We start from the raw sequence: 18313 nt of genomic DNA, 5'->3' as shown, positions 1-18313 counted from the left end.
GCAGGGCGACAGCACTGGTGGTAGTGGCAGCGACGGAGTGGATGGAATTGGTAGTAAGACAGGAAGAAGAACAGGCAAAAGGCAGCTTTTATCTCCAGTTTTCTTTATCTGGTCTACTGCCCACAGAAGAGACCGCCTACATCATGATAGGCCTTCCCTTTTGAACTAATGTGATCAAGAAGAGTGAGCTCTCAGCTGGGAGTGGTGGAATACACTAATCCCAGAAATGGGAAGACAGTGGCATGTGCCAAATATGTATGTGTCAGATTGTTTTTTAAATTCTCAAATTCTCAATCCCTCCCCCTACCATGTGGAATAGCTGATCTGTAAAAGGCCTTTGTTGTGATTTTGTCTTGCTTATGTTTTGGCAATACTGGCTTCCCAGAATGAATGCAGAAATATACCCCTGCCCTCCTGTTTTAGTTTTCTAGGACAGTTTCTGTAACATTGACATTATTTCCTCTTTAATTATTAGCTCTCAATCATTGGTGAAACTGTACAGGCATGACGCCCGGTTATAGTGGAATGTTTCTAGCTATAAATCACATTTCTTTAATAATACAGTGAAAATTTGGTGATCTAATTTTTGTGTGAGTTTCTGCATTTTTTCGTATATTTAAAGAAATTTGACCATTTACTTAAGTCATTGTGTTTTTTAGAATCTAGAATATACATGATATTCACTTACTGTTTTATATTGATAGGGTGGAGCTCTTACATGATTCATACATATTATTAATAGTATCCTTTATCTGTCATTGAAAGAGTATGGAGAGAGATTTGTTGACTGGCCTTCCATAGAACTGATATTAGATTGCATTGATTTTTCACTCCTATCATTTTTTTTTTTTACTTATCTTGAGTTTGAAGCCATTGATTAGCATCTTTTCATCTCTCCTAGTTTAGGGCTCCATCTTGTTCAGTAAGTGCTGTTTCACTGCATCCCAGAATTTTTGGCATTTGTGTTTTATTTTTTATTCTCATTCTCTCTCTCTCTCTCTCTCTCTCTCTCTCTCTCTCTCTCTCCATGGTCTGTTCATGTTCATACAGTTCAAAGAATTAAATGCTCTTCTTTGCTGCTGGAGTTATTGAAAATTTTGTTCTTTAAGTCCTCCAAATTTTAGATATTCTAAGTACTTGTTTTTTATTTATCTTAAACACAATTCTATAATCAGTAAATGCATTTTGCATGATTGAAATTCTTTTACATGACTCAATTATGGTCCATAATATATTGAAAAGTTCATGTATTTTTATCAGTACTTCTAGAATGCTCTACATATGTTACTTAAGAAAAGTAACTTGCAGAACTCACATTTTCTATATACTGACTGATGTTTCTCTGCGTGTTCTATCAGCTACTGATGAAAAAGCATTTTAATCCCTGCTTACTACTTTACCAGATTTGTATTCATGTATCCTGGATGTCAGTTATTATAAATACACGTTATAATACTGCCCTGCATACATACCTCCTTGTCATAATGAAATTATGCACTCCTCATAATTTTTGCTCTCACAACTACTGTTTGATTTTTCTATAACTTCACCTGCTTTCTGAAAATTCTTTTTAATATGTTTTCCCATATGATTACATGTTATTTACTTATGTCTTTTAAATTTTACATAGATTGTCTTTTAGAAAACACCTTGCTTAGCCCTTACTCTATGTTGAGTGTGACAGTCTCTGCACTTTTACTGGCACTTTTGGACATTTTATATTTAATGTATGTATTGCAATGGTTGGTCCTGAATCTGCAGTTCCTCATGGGCATTTGTGCTCTTCACTCCTTCAGCCTGATAGTTTCAGTCTTTCTTTGGAATAACTCTGAGAACCATGTAAAAGGCCATTCTTTTTCTTTTGATGTATTATTTCCTCAACATTATTCCATAGTGTAACTAGTAATGTTTGGACTTACAGCATGCAACTCAAAGTGGGCGTTCAGACAGTATATTGCCACTTCATGTAAACCATAAATATCTTATGATGAAATGGATTTGGCCTAAGTATGTAGGATATCGTGAGATTTATAAATGTATTATAAACACCACCATACATTGATATGTTGTGGGAATGTATTGATTACCTTTTTAAAGTTTTGCATAAGACAAAAGACTTGACCCCTGTAGTTACTATATCCAGGGGTCATCATTCCTTCTATTAGTCCACGTTACCATTAACACTATTTTGTTATACAAGGAGCATTTAAAAACATCTACAACATCTACTAAAGTGTCAGCCATAGAATGATCATTTTGCATCTCTGACAGCATCTTCCAATGGCCTTTGTTCTGAATGGATTGTTTATGTTCCTGCTGAAGAATTCTAGGTTGACAGTTCTTTTCTTTTCTGTCGGTGGTTTTAAACCCACCCCAATTGTATTTGTTTTGTTTCACGCAAGAAATCTGCCTGTATCTTTGCTCCTTTATAAATATTGCATCTTCTTTACTATTTTTCTCTTCAGAGATTTTTTTTAGACAGATTCAGTTATTATGTTCTTCAGTTAAATTTCCTTATGCACAGTCTGTGTGATTCCCTAAGCTCCTTGAATATATGTGTTTATGTTTTTCCTCGGTGTTGATTATTTTATCCATTACTTCTTCAGAACATCTCTTCTCCCTCCCTGCTCTTTTCCTCTGGGGGCCAATTACACAGATATTTGCCACTTGCGGTATCTCACAGCTGAGCTCTCCTCTTTTCTTTGTATTTTGGAGTCCATTTTTTGTTTCTGTTGAAAGTTTCCACTTCATCATTCTTTTATTCTGAAGTTGTAACTCGAGATTAATCTCAGAAAAAATTTTCGTCTCAGAAAATATAATTCTCATATTTAAATATTTTATCTAGGTCCTTTGTAAATGTCTATTATATGCTTCTTGCTCACATCTTCAGTAATTTCTCTCCTGTCTACATTGGTAAAATAGACATAATGCGATTTTAATAATCTTATCTACTATTTCTGTGACATTTCTGAAACAGTCCATTGATTAGCTCCCCTTAATTTCTGCCATTTTCCTGATTACTCACCTAGGAGCCTTCAACCCATTACAATAGATTGTGAATTTTGCAGTGTTTGGTACTGGATCTTTATTTCTACAAATATTACTGAGAATATTCAAAAAATTTTGTTAAGTCACAAAAAAGTTAAATTTTGTGGTCTTTTTTTCTGTTTATGATAGATGGCACCAGAGTTGCATTAAACTTTAGTATTACTGCCGAGTAGCAGCATCTAAAGCCCTGCAGTGTTGGAGTCACAATGCTTATTTTGTGCCCACCGGACATGGGTGCTGATGCAGGGCTTTGAAGCCAAATCCTCCAGGATGATTCGCTCCTGAGACATGGGGTAAATGGTTCATATACAGCCCTGCTCAGTCCTGATCAGAGCATCTCAGGGCAACATCTGTAAAGACTCCCATTCTCTCTGGTACCTCTGTCCCATGTCGCTCATCCCAACTGCTCTGCCACATAGTCAGTCGCAGCCCTAAGTTTCCAGATCCCTTGATCATCTACTTGACCCTAATTACCGGACGACTCTCAGATGGGGTTTCCCTTCCTTGTCTGCGTGGCAACCCTGTTTGGGCAGCATTTTGGTTATCACAGGCTTCACCTATTATGTGTCAGTTCAAATGTAGTTTTTCCTTTGCTTGGTAGTCCATATCTTAAGAGCCACTGGGTTTAAAAATTTCTCTCCATGCTCTCAGAAGCTGTTCTGAGCAGCAGGATTTCTTATTGACAGTCTTGGTCAGAAGCAAACCCTGCATGATTTTATTTTTATAGTTTTACTGTTCTTCAGTTATATAATCTCTAAAATGAATTGTACCTGTTTATAACACAGTTGTAATAATTAAAATATGTAACATTTTAATAGTGCAGTCTTATAGTATTTGAGGACTATGTTTAATGTATCTCATGAATCCTTACATAAATCGTTTCCAATTTCATCACTAATATTCATTTTTTTTCTCTAAAGAGTAAATGATAGGGGATACGCAATATCACAAGTCAGGAGGCAAAAATATTAAAGGCCTTTTTCTAAAAGTATAATATGATTTTCAACATAAATGCTTGTATTAATAAATTACAAAAGATTACAGTGAAACACAAGCACAAAGCTAAAGGTTCTAAGAATAATTTACATGATTTTCTACCAACTCTACAGTTTCTCAGTCATTTTTAATATGGGCTTTTAGTTACTATTAACAGGTGTTTCTTCCAGGAGCTGGTGAGAATTCCACTGTTTGGATGTTCTGCTCTGACTAGTGTCTACTTTCCCTAACCTGGAAATGCATCACACTACAAAACCCTGCTTCTACACCTGTGACTCCGGCATCTGTGATCTCCTTGGGTGGCTCATTTGTTTTCCTTGGGAGGTTTCAAAGCTGAGATTATGAAAGAGAATTTCTGGAAAAAGTATCAGAGATTTTAGTTTTTTTCCTCCTCTTAAAGCGTTATACAGACAGAAAGGAAAGACCATACTATTTTGAGAATTTAAAACTATCTACAGTTACCTACAACACAAAGTGATATGAAAGTGTCCTAAACCAAGGAGCGTGTCCCATTGATTTTTCCCGCTTAAATAAACTAAAGATTGCTTCCCCAATTAGACAAATGCCTGGGTGGTCTTAGAGAAAAAAAAATCTCTTTGAGGAAAACAATCTCCTAATAATGCTGCAATGTGAAATGACATTTGTGTTTTAATTTTGAGGCCAAGAAAGAATGAGTATCAGTTGAGCATTTTTAAATTTTGTAGAATTTCTTACCTCAATTTTTAAAGATTTGTTTTTATTCATTTATGTAAGTGAATGCGAAGGTAGGTCTGGTGCCTAGGAGTCCAGGCAGAGGTGTTGGATCCCTCCAAACTGGTGTTCCAGGCAATGGTGCCAGACGAAGGCACTGGATCCCTCGGGACTGGTGTTCCTGGCAATAATGACAGGCAAAGGTGTTGGATTCCTCGGGACTGGTGTTCCAGGCAGTTGTTCCAGGTGAAGGCACTGGATCTCTCGGAACTGGCGTTCCAGGCAATAGTGCCAGGCAGAGGTTTTGGATTCCTCAGGACTGGTGTTCCAGGCAAGAGCGAACTTCCTTGAGTGAGTGCTGCGAATAGGTCATGTCTTCCAGAAGAGCAACAGGCACCCTCACTTCCTGACCCAGCATTCTAGCTCCTACCTCCTTCTTTTGAGAAATGTATACTTATCACAAATGAGTGTAAAATTCCTTATAAAAACCCAATGGGGAAAAAATACTGAAGTGTGTGTATTTGGTGTTAAATTAACCAAACTTACTTAATGTGTTTTGTAAACTTACTTGTCAGCTTCACATTACAACAATAAAATATATGACATAATTAATTTATAAAAAGAATTATTTAGAGGTTGAAGAGAAGGTTCAGTGGTGAAAAGCACTGGCTGTTCTTCCAGAGGACCTGGGTTGAGTTCCCAGCATCCACATAGTGTCTCACAATCATCTATACCGTCCAGGGTCCCTGACACCTCATTATGACCCCCAGTGACAGAATCACACATGCAAATGGTACACACACACACACATACACACACACACACACACACGCAACCTCTATCCACATAAAATAAAATTTAAAAATAATTTTAGATTTGAACTGTGTACATTTTTCACAAACTTCCCAAACTTATGTCCTGCCCTTCTTCTTTCAATTAGTAAAATAAAAGTTTCCTTTAGCAGTGAATGCAGGAAAGTCAGTAAGCAAGGCTTTTGTAAGTTTTAGGTCAATGGTGGACATCCAAAGAAATCTACCAAGGGAAAAAATATGGCTGGATTAAAAGCAGAGCTGGGGAAATGAACAATTTGACTGACATCATCTGTCCTGAGGCTTAAGAATTTTAGTGGAAAGCTTCTAATAATTATTCTGCTTTCACTCTGCAAACAAAAGTTTTCAGAAGCCTCACTCAGCTGCTGCTGCTTTGGGGCTGTTGGAACTGCTCAGCAGCACGACTTTGGACCTTCAGTGAGAGCACCAGATGGAAACAACAGAGAACATGCATTCAGTCTCAGTTACTATCACAAGGCAGAAAGCAGGAACAGGATGAGCTAGATCCCTTCCACTGGGGACTGGTGAGAGAGGCCAGCAGAAAGATGCATTTGCCACCAACATTGAAATCTGGAGTTTGATCTGTAGCTCCTTAAAGTAGAAAGAAATCACCCCTGCAAGGTTTCCTCTCACCTTTACACACACACACACACACACACACACACACACACACAATACACAAATATACAGCACACATACTGGTGTTGGAATCCTTCTGTATAAGTGTTCCTTTTATTGGTTAATGAATAAAGATGCCTTGGCCTATGACAGGACAGAAGATAGAGGAAGAAAAAAGACAGTCAGGGAGATGCCATGTAGCTGCTGAAGGAGACAGATGCCCCGGAACCTTACCGGTAAAACACGAGCCTTATGGTAAAATATAAAATAATAGAAATGGGTTAACTTAAGATGTATGAGTTAGTTAATAAGAAGCTTAAGCTATTGGCCAAGCAGTGTTGTAATTAATATAGCTTTTGTGTGATTATTTCGGGTCTGGGTGACCGGGAAACAAATGAGCAGCCTCTGCCTACAATATAACACACACATACCACATACACACACTCACACACAACACCACACACACACGTACACACTCCACACATATACATCACACACAAATAAATAAATAAATAGCAAATATATTAAAAACATGTTTAAATCCAACTGAGCCACATTTACTAAGGGTTCACAGCATCTCCTGATATCCCAGTCTTGGAACTGAACCTTATCACAAGAGTCTTCAGGAAACACTATACAAAAAACAGAAATGACTCTCTCGATTTGTTTCCTTTCATGTGCTCAACAGTGCCCACATTTACTGCTTTCTGTATTGAATTCACTAAAGAATGGCTGGCAATAAATGCATGCTCCAGCGTTAGAACCCAGACCAAACATACATGAGGCTATGGTTTTAATCTCATACATAAAGCAGTGGGTATAGTAAAGTTAATATGTCTAGGGACATGAAGTAAGAAAATGCTCTGTCCATTTTTGAGAAAATGGCTGTTATTCAGCCTTGTCAACACTTGAATTCATTGTCAAGTGGGAAATCACAAGGTATTTTTTTGATGTTTGGCCTCTGCTGCAACTTATCCACAGCAAAATAGTAAGGCATTAAAAGTTGGTTTTGTGGATGCCCTATTTTCTTTTTTAAAATCTCATTTTTCTTTTGTTTTCTTTATCTGGGCAGTGAAGTAAATTTTTATTTCAGTTGCAAAGGAATTTATTGCCCTGAAAAAATGTCTACACAGCCAGCTTCTCTGCTCCAGAAAAACACTGGACAAGTTGGCAAAACAATTGCTCTTCACCATTCACAGGCTGTTAGCAATAATCTTCATTACCATCCTGTGTGTGTGTGTGTGTGTGTGTGTGTGTGTGTGAGAGAGAGAGAGAGAGAGAGAGAGAGAGAGAGGCAGACAGATAGACATACAGACAGACAGAGAGAGAGACAGAGAGAGACAGAGAGAGACAGAGAGAGACAGAGAGAGACAGAGAGAGACAGAGGGGAGGAGAGAAACTAGTGTGTGTGCACAAAGAAAACAATCAACCTTCAAGGTGCTTAGAAAGTTTAATTTGTACCTCAGTTAAATGTACTGACCTTAATCCTCCAGGCTTCACTCTACCCTTCAAACAATACAACATAAATAAGAACCTAATAATTGGAATTGGTTAGCTGATGGAGTGAGTTGACTTACAGAAAGTGCACTGGGAACAGATGGAGACCTTGCAAATCCCCCAGGCAAGCCCAATCTAAATGGTGTTGAAGGCCGTGCAAATACAATGACTGTATTTATAAATGGACTTCCGTGTGAACACCAAACACTGGATTTAAGTTCCCTACAGTGCTGTCCAGCTTCTTCAGCATGAGCCAAACTGGGCTTTGGTTGGCAGATGAACATTGCATGGTCATCAGCTTAGTTTTCTTTGTTCATTGCCTTGTTAGAAGAGTTATTAGATGTCAGTAAAAATGGTATAAGGCCCTTTCTTCTGTCTGTAATTGCTCTATGGCACCAATTTCCAGTCTTAAATTCTTTACTCTATATGAATGTCCCTTATTTAAATAGCTTTCCTCAGATACCCATTCTGAAACAAAAAAGAGGGGGAAAAAACCTACCCAAAGTTATATTTGGCAAATACTAGCCCAGGAAATTATCCAAAATTGTGAATTCCCACAAAAGATGTCAACATCTACTTACTTTTCATGTGCATTTAATTATTGGAAGGATTTTGATTGGGCAATTATGTTCGTATTTTGAATCAACTTCATTTTCCAGCTGAGAATGGGGCCTTCGTAAAGTGGGGATTGTGCCAGTAGACTCTGCCAGATCCATTGTGGGTACTGAAAACTTCAACTCGTGGAGAAAAGTAAGCGAGAATGGCAGGCATTGCCCTGCTGTGGAGGGAGCAGGGTACCTAGTGCCTCAATGGAAGCAGCCATGGGGGATGCTGGGAGTCTGTGATGACTGCAGGACTCCTGGGGCAAAACATTCCTTTCATTCTATAATGTCCACTATGAGAATAAGCCTTTAAGTCAAAGGCATTATGGGAGAAGCCAGCGACACTCAGAAGACTAAAGCCTAAGAAATGTGATATTAATGGAAATAAGAAAGGAGGCCACATTTTGAATGGCAGGTTTGAAGAGATTCTGTAAGCATGGACATTTCATAGCTAGAAAATCTCACATGCTGATTTATTTCAAAAGGGCAAACAGAATGAAAACTTTCGGAAAGAAAGCAATGGAAAGACATAAAGTCAAGTTACTTTGTCCTTCTTGATCTAGTTTTTGACATTGGATTTCTTGTTCAGCCTACCAGGAGAGCTTCCAGGAGAGCAATAATGGGGAACATTTTAGAAAAATGCCTATCAAAAATTTAAATATTCTAATAACAAAGAGCAAGAATTGAACCAACCAATCATCTTTATGCTTTCTTACTTTATGTTTTTCCTCCATGCTATAAAAAGATGGGATGTACGAAAATATCAAATGTAATATAACACAGTGCTAGTATTTCAGAGGCTTCTGGGGTAGAAAAAAAAGATCAATGGTACAACTGGAATTTCCTGACTAAACTGTTTCCATTCTAGGGAAAGGTTGGGTATAGATTCACAACTCTGTGACACACAGTGCAATCATCTGAGATTTAACAAGGTCCTTCCTCTATGGATTGGATTTCATAATGGCAAAAGATACTTGGGGACTTGGGTCACATTTTATATATTTGATCATACAATTATGTTGAATATGTGATTTGATTCTTATATCAAGCAGTAGCTATTTCTTCTGCTTGTGCATACTGCTGAATAAAAATTGATGCTCTTGCTGAGAGAGCTATTTTTACAAGACCTTAATACACTGTCACTAGAAAAATGCAAATCGTGATCAAGAGGTTGCTGAGGGCCATGATGTTCTCTATGAGCTGAATAGCAGGTGCATACTTAGGTCATTCACTGCATCTGGAGGAAATAGTTGGCACTTTGTGCAGTTTTCCAAAATGGATTTGGACTAGACTAGCACAGCAGCCTATGCGTCAGATAGGAAACCATTTCCCTCGCCTGTGTTCTGCCCTTCCCTCTAGATTCCCTTTTTTGTTGTTGCTGTTGCTCATGCTTCATAAATTTAAGTTTATTTCACTTCATTTTAAATTCCTAAATATTGTCACCCTATCAATCAAAGGGCCAGCTTTACCTATGAATTTCTTCCTTGGTAATTGTTTCTTTGAACAATAGGAATCTTTGAGAATGAAATCCTTCCCTTGAAATTTAGGAATGCAAATAAGAACAACATTCCGGATGTGAATTTTATCCCGTCTTGAACTCACAAAATCGAAAACGGCTTTTTGTTTGTTTTCTCTCACTTTGATCCTCACCTGCTCTTCTGTCTCCTCCCACCTCTGATCTAACAGTTTAAAGAACTTTAGGAGTTTTCCTTTACTCAATGGCCCTCTGCCACCAAAACAGTAATCTGGAGAAGTGTTGACCAGGGAACAGACATGTACCACTGTTTATATTGAACCTGTGTGCTCCTGTTTATATTGAACCTGGTAGAGGAGGCTTTTAGTCCATGCTGGCATAAGGAGGAGGTGACTTGACTGTCTCTGAATGAGCTCACTGGTAGAATTTTCTGTTAAAATCCACTGACTCTAAAATCTTTTTGATGCATGGTTTCCATCACTGCTATCAACTGAAATAAGAATTAAAATATGCCGATATCACTGTCTCTCAAGTAACTAAGGTAGCAGGCTTCTTAACTTGGCAGAAAAAGTCAGCCAGGTTCAGAGGTGACCATGTTTGTCAGGCCCATCTTATTATCTCTTCTGCTCTTATTCCACTTTCAATAGCTCATTCTTTGCTTTATGTATCATAACTTCCCTTTCAGGTCAGAAAGCAAATAAGTGAATCAAAAATGGGCAGAAATTTCTAGGAAAATTTCAGCTCAAGAATAGGAGTTATGAGGTAGAGAGTGGGAAGGGCTGAGGCTGAGATGGAAAGGGATGAGATTGAGGATGGGAAGGAATGAGGTTGAGATGAGAAGGGATGAGATGAGGATGGGAGTGGATGAGGCTGAGATGGGAAGGTACAAGGCTAGTTTGGTTTCTATTGCTATCCTAAAACACTCCCCATAATCAACTTGGGAAAAGTAAGTGTCTGTTTGTCTTAGAGGTTACAGTCCATCAACAAGGGAGATGATATAAAAATTCAAGGAGAAACCTGAACACAGGAACTGAAGCAGAGATGGTGAAGGAATGCTGCTCACTGGCTGCTCCCATTGCCTTGTTCAGCCACTCTCCTTATGAAGCCCAGGCCAACTAATGTGGGAATGGCACTGTCCTCTAGGGGAAGCTGGGCCTCCCAAAGTTAATTAGTAAATATGCTGTAGACATGGCCACAGACCCTTCTGATGGAGACAGTTCCTCAATGAAGATACTCCTTCCCAGGTGACTCTAGTTGTGTGAGATGATGATAACTGACCAGCTTTTAAAGAGTTGCACCTTTGCTTTCAGATGCTGTGTTCTCATAATTACAGCCTACAGTTCATCATTTAGATAAGAGGTATCCATGCACTTCCTTGAATTAGGAAGGTGTAAGAGGGAGGGTGTTTAGAAGTCATCACTACACAAATAAACAAGTGTTGATGAGGAAGGAGCTCAGCTTCTGTGGACATGCTCATGGAACAACCACCGTCTTCTCTAAAATTTATAGACAATTGAAATTTCTTGGTATTCATTGTTCCACTTTTGCTTCATTTTGTCTGCTTTTTATAGTTGCTCATTTCATTTTGTTGATTCATTTTGTTCATTGCTACCCAATCTGATATCCTGTCATTCAGCATGACTCCCATGAGCACAGCCATGAGATTTTCTATACAGTCCTTGGAACTATAGCCAAAAAAAATGGGAGGAACTTTGTTCTGAATGCCTAATAATGAGATTGGCTCATTGTGAAAGTGAGGGGCTGTGAACGGGTGAGTCTCTTAATGTTATTTTAGAATAGTGAAAAAAAATGGAGCCTTAAAGTCTATCTAACTTTTCTACATTTTTTCCAGAACATATTACCCATATTTTTATGTAGCAAAATCATAATCATGTAATTACTTAACTCTGAGTTGATAACAAACCTAATATGTACATATAATAAAGACATATACATGTTTTGAACATGTATAAGCATGAAAATATTAAATAATTTGCTTGTTCATAAAATAAAAGTGCAATTTATAAAATTTTTTGCAGTCTTAGTCATTCTAAGTTGGTTTAATGACTTTACTTGCTTTCATATTCAGGATGTCATGGACAGTTAAAAAGTAAAAATCCTCTCATATATCACTGTAATTTAAAAACTAGGGGTCTGAAGAAATGTCCCAGTCTGTAAAGTGCTTGGCTACAGAGCATGAGGTCATGAGAATGGATCTCCAGCATCCATGGGAAAAGCCAGGCATGGTAGCACAGGTCTATAAGGAGTTGTTCTGTTTTTGTATGTTCATCTGGTTTTTGTGGCTCTCTCAGCTCTATTGAGCAGAGATGGGCAAATACTGGAGACCCACTTGCCAGTCATCCTAACAGAACTGCAAGCACCAGGTTCAGTGAGTATAGGAGTAGTCTTTCTGTCCTGTAGTCACTCTCAAATAATCACTCAGAGGCTTAATATTACTTACAAATTCTAAGTCAATAGCTCTTACTAGCTCTTACATTCTAAGTTTAACCCATATTCCTTATTTAGGTTCTGCCACATGGCAGTATATTTATTACCACAGCACATTCATCTCCTGCTCCCTCTCCATCTGGCTGATGACTCCAGACCCTGCCCTTCTTCCCATCATTCTTAGTTTGGCTCTCATACCTGACTTTATCCAGTTCAGCTACTGGCCAGTCAGCTTCTTTATTAACCTCTGAGATTAATATATAGTCACAGTGCACAGAGGGATTATTCCACAGCAAGTGAGACAGACTGTCTAAAACACTAAGATGAATAAAGGATTGTGAAGACATCCAGTGTCAAACAAACTCTGGCTTCCATATTTGTTTATACAGATGAACACACTCATATTCGCACTTCACACACATATACAACACAGATACATACAAAAATCCTACCGACATTTTAAAAATTATTAAGATGAATTTTTCTTTGATTTTTCGAGACAGGGTTTCTCCGTAGCTTTTGGTTCCTGTCCTGGCACTAGCTCTTTCTAGACCAGGCTGGCCTTGAACTCACAAAGATCCGACTGCCTCTGCCTCCCGAGTGCTGGGATTAAAGGCGTGCGCCACCACCGCCCGGCTAAGATGAATTTTTAAATGTTATGTTTCATCACAAAAAGTTCAGCAATCACTGGATCTCTTTTAACTAAGATAGTTAGTGAATAGTCTATTTTCCTGGGGCCTGTGCTTTGTAGACAGCATTAGAGATCAGAACAGGTTATGTTGCTTCACAGACTAATAAATAGAATTTTGATGAAATCATGCTTCATCATGGGATGCTGATCAGCAATAAACCAGCATCAAGGCTTTTGGAGATGTCTGTAACGTGGCAGAGAAAAAGGTAGGGATGCAACAAAGAGGAGAGGGGAGAGAAGTCTTTGTTATCAGAGATTTTAATAGACTTTTGTGTTTCAAGACTATGCATAATCAACACCTCAGTAAGCCACTGATCGTTTATGTTATAACTACTAGTCGGAGGGAGTAAAGGCATTGCAATTGGCATGTATTTTATGTCTTACTAAATTTCCTCATAATTGGGTCAACACTTAAACATAAATGTGAATTGCCTGATTAAGTGTGTCAGCTCGTTCTGAATTTCTGTGGAAAGCGATTGTGAGCTCATTGAGTTCTGGACTGGGCCTATGTGTTTCTGTCACATCTGTGAAGGCGACAAAGCTTTCAGCAGATGATCTGCAGTTGTATTTTCAGAGCCTGTGGAATTGTGATGTGTAAGTGACAGCTGTTCACATTTTGTTCAAACTATAAATGAAATGGAATCTTCTAGCTTCGTTAGCTCTGTGAGAAACACCATCTAAAGGAATTTAGTTCAAGTTATGTTACAATCAACTTTTCTAACCATGTAAACCCTTCTTCTAACACTATAACAATTTTGCTCCAGAACATAAAACAAAGATGTTTATGTTCATTTATCTGTGTGCATATATATTTTATAATAAACTCATTTTTATACAATGTACATTTCAAAGAATCCTAAAACATCTCAAAGAATTTCGTATTTCTATATGAAGTATGAAGGGGATATTTATTTCTCCTTTTTAAAAGTAATATAAAATAATAATCTATTAAAGAAGTTGCTTTATTTTACTTATTTTTTATTTTATAAGATCAAAGCTCTTAGTTTTTTCGAATTAAAATAATGTTTACATTATTGGTTAGTTAAAAGGGTCTTCCAATGGTTTTAAACTGCTTCCAGTATTTATTCAAATTGTAATTCGCTAGAGAACAGGTTATGATTAGTTTGCTTTTATAGATTTTTTAAAGTTTGCCCTTGCCAGTGTTCTAATATCCTTTAATATACTTATAATATCAATTATGCATTTGGTTTCATACATGAAGGAAAAATAATTTGAGCTAAAGTGTATATTATACAATATAATGCGCTGTTATGGATATTACTGGGACTTTGCTCACATGTCAAGCATGAGTGAAAGCTATGAGGTTATATCTTTCCTGTGGAAGTATGACCAACATACACACCATTTAGAAGTTATACTTCTTTGGCTAGTGAGATATCTCAGCAAGAACACTTGCATTAAGGCAACCTAAACCTAATCCCAAGAAGGCATGTAAAGGGAGAAGGAGAAAACCAACTCCACAGAGATGACCTCTGACCTCTACAGAAATACTTTGGTATGCACATTTTCACGTGGACACCACACACACACACACACACACACACACACACGATCTTTTTCAACTATATCGAGAAGTTCTTTTTCTCAAAGCAGTACTAAAATACACATATATTTCTTTATATTTGTTTTGCTTCATTTTGTTTTATAAAATATTTTATTTTTGAGATTATAATATAATTTATCATTTCTCCCTCCCCTTTTCTCCCTCCAAAAACTCTCTTGTACCACTGCTGTTGCTCTCTTTCAAATTCATGGCTATGTTTTCTCTAACTACTTATTGCTTGTGTTTATATTCCTACATAAAAACTTTATATTTCTACATAAAAACAACCTAATCAGTCTAGAAAATGTTACTTGTATGTGTGTTTTCAGAACTGACCATTTGGTATTGGAGAACTGAAAGACTGTTTCTCCTGTTTTAGCATTTCTTGGTTGCTTGCAGTTCTTTGTCCAGGCTGAGACATTATTAATTTCCCCAGTCTGTGTTTTCACGCCATTACTGTCATTCTTATTGAGCTTGTGTTTGGGCAGTCATGTTGGTAAGACTATGTATAGGTGTAGCTTCTGACATTACAGGGAGACAGTCTCACAGCAAACTTCCTGATCCTTTGGCTCATATAATCTTTCTACCTCATGTCTCAGTGTTCCCTGAGCCTTAGGTTGATTTGTAGATATATCCATTAAGACTAAGCTACACAACTCTGCATGTTGATTGGTTGTAGTTTTCTCTAATGGTCTCTATCGGTTGTAAAGAGACATTTCCTTGGTCCGGGTGAAAACTACACTTACCTGTGAGCATAAGGACTTACAGAATGCAGTTAGGGATATGCTGGTTTAGTAAATGGTGGTTGTAAGTTTTTCTCCATGATCCATGACTTCACTAACACTGGGCAATTGGCAAAGTTTCTAGCACAGGCATAATTTCTCCCCTGTTAAGCAGATCTTAAGAGTATGTGTGCCACTTCTGCATCTTTAGAATTTTCATGTTCTGCTATGTTTTATAGTCACCCTAGTAGGGTAAGACTGTAGGCCTCTTCTCTGCTTTGATAGCTTGCATGGCGTATTCTGGCACTATGACTGCCAGTCCCCAAGGAGAAGACTTTCATGTCAGACTGATTTGGGAAGCCTCTGGGTCCTGTGTCAGTAATGCAAAAGCAGTAATATTTTGATGTTTCTTGAACAAAACTGAACAACTACTCAAAGTTTCTTGTGCCTGGTGTTGGGGATTTTGTAACATAGTCTATGATTCTTGGGGGTAGCATTGCCAGCCCATATAGGAAAATTTTACTTAATATTGTGTTTATACAAAACTGCTAGTTGAACTATGTTGAACTAAACTATGGATATTAAACTATTTATATAACACACACACATATGTGTGTGTGTGTGTGTGCGTGTGTGTGTGTGTATCCACACTGACTTACATGAATTATAGTTATTTTAAGGTTGACAGGTTTTAGTATGATTCTTTGTGGCTTTTTCAGTCACACTAAGTGTTATTTTGCCCTCTTCTCTCCTCCTGTATTCACCACCCTCCCTCTCCCTAATTAGAGAACTTTCATGTTTCCCATTCAGATTGCTTGTACCCTGTATTCTCCCATCTCCACAAAGGTCCCTTTTTACTTTCCGCAATTCTGTATTACTCAGATCTGAAACTTGGGGGCTAGGATGCTAAGATAAGAGGGAATATATGATGTTTGTCTTTTGAGGTCTGGGTTGTCTCACTCAGTAGAATCTTCTCTAATCCCATCCATTCACCTGATTTCTTTACAGCCAAATAGTATTCCACAGTGTTTATTACTGCATTTTTACTATTTCTCGGTTAAAGGACATTTAGGGATAGCTGGAGCATATGACAGATTTATCTTTAGTTTGCTGTTGTTGTCTCTGGATTCTGCACACTGATTTCCGTGGAGTTGTTCTGCTTTGAAATGCCACCAACAGTGAGTAAGTGCATCTTTCCCACACCTACTACAACATTTGTTGATGGTTGTTTTGGTGATTTCAAGGTTGTTGAAATTTTGAAATTGATAAAATATTGAAACTTTTGAATTTAATGAAATCTCAAAATTGTTCTGTTTTGTGTTCTCCTAGTGGTTAAGATTGAAGAACAATTTTTGAGATGTTTCTTAGCTATTTTTTCTTCTTTTGAGAATTCACTGGTCAGATACCAGGTCCATTGTGTTGAGTAGGATATAGGGGCTTTCTGTTTGTTTGTTTGTTTGTTTGTTTGATTTTGAGTTCTTTATATATTCTGGATATTAATCTTCTATCAAAGGTATAGCTGGAAAAAATTCTATACTATTCTGTGTACTTCCTCATTATCCAATTGATTGTTTCTCTCACTGTGAAGAAGCTTCTTAGTTTTATGAAGTCTTACTTGTGTTAGCCTTAATTCTTAGCATTTTGATTTTGTTTTTGTTGTTGTTGTTTGAAGGAATTATTCTATGCTAGAAACAAATAAGGAATTAATGAAAATTTCATTTTATTCAATATTACCTCTAATACATGGCTGTATTTTTATAATTTGATGACCATCACAGTTCCAAAACACCATAGTAGTAAAATGATATTTAATATCTTAAACCTTAAAAAGTTATGAGTTAGCCTGGAATTACAACACTGATATCTAATATTCTGAAGATTTAACTATCTTTCAAGAATTGTTCATAAAGTTACTTGGTTTTTTATGATTTTCTTGAAGTTCAATGATAGAATGTGATGTTTCCTTCTACCCCATATGAAGGATATACTTGTAAAGAATTACAATGTAATATTCATACTAGTTGTGCTTGGATTTTAATAATATGTAAGGATATATATTTAAGGGCAAGAAATACAGAGCAAGCTTCCATAAACAAACAAACAATGAAAGAAAGAGAGAAGTTTGTTTCCCTTAATATTACCGCCATCATCAATACGTAGTGCTTAATGTTTGTTCCTGACCTTCTCTTCAAAGGACTAACTTCCTGGTTTGTTCTATTAATCTTGGAACCATGGAATGCATGCCTCTTGAAGACCTAGTAATTTGAAATACATGAAATTTTGAAGAGTCAGTGAGAAAATCTGCAAGTAGCAATGAGACAGAGCTCTTGGAAGCAGGTGGAAGCTGCTGTGTCACTTCTGTGTGATACCGCAGGTCTCTCTGAGATTTTAAATTTATTTCTCCATCTAGTGTGCTTTCTATTCTTCAACAAATTGTGAATGACCCACTAGAGCCAATTCTATAATATTAGACTCCATAGTACACTAGCCTTGACTGTTGTTGTAAATAAATAGGGAAAATATCTTCTTAATTTTAAATTGTTAGGAAGAGTCACTGTTTCTGTGGAAACTCGTCATACACCCCTAGAGGTAATGATTGCAGACATTTGGATACCATTAAGAATGCCCATTTTTACTCTAGCTTCAGGTTCCTTGTTTTTCTTACTACTGTAGTATTGGATTTTGTCAACAACTTCTGGCTGACGTTACAGGTGTAAATGTCAGAACACACTGGGAAGACATAGTTTATTCTTTCTACTCCTTTTATAGTCAAGAAATTGGTTAAATAGATGCGAACTAACATACAAAATTATCTTCAGTATAGGTGTAAACCCTGTCTTCAACTTGAAGACCATGGAATAGATTAAAAAATAAAACTCTAACTGGGGGTCCTTCATGAAAATCCATTCAAATGGCATGCCAAGACTTTAAGAATCACTTTAGAAAAAGCTGAAGGTTTAACAGAATTTGCCACCTGTGTATCAAAATTATGCAAATGTTTATTTTCTATTTACTTGCTTAGTCATCTGAGACTTTCAGCTGGCCGTAGACAGCAAGAGTTGTCCCTTTGCTTATTTGTGGATGTACATACCATTGTTCCCATATAAGAGCTGTAAATTTGAGCTCTATAAAA

Source organism: Microtus oregoni, unplaced genomic scaffold (assembly GCF_018167655.1).
Source record: "Microtus oregoni isolate MIOR12 unplaced genomic scaffold, Mior012 000014F_ref0000157, whole genome shotgun sequence".
Lineage (NCBI taxonomy): Eukaryota > Metazoa > Chordata > Mammalia > Rodentia > Cricetidae > Microtus > Microtus oregoni.
This window is presented reverse-complemented; position numbering follows the sequence as displayed.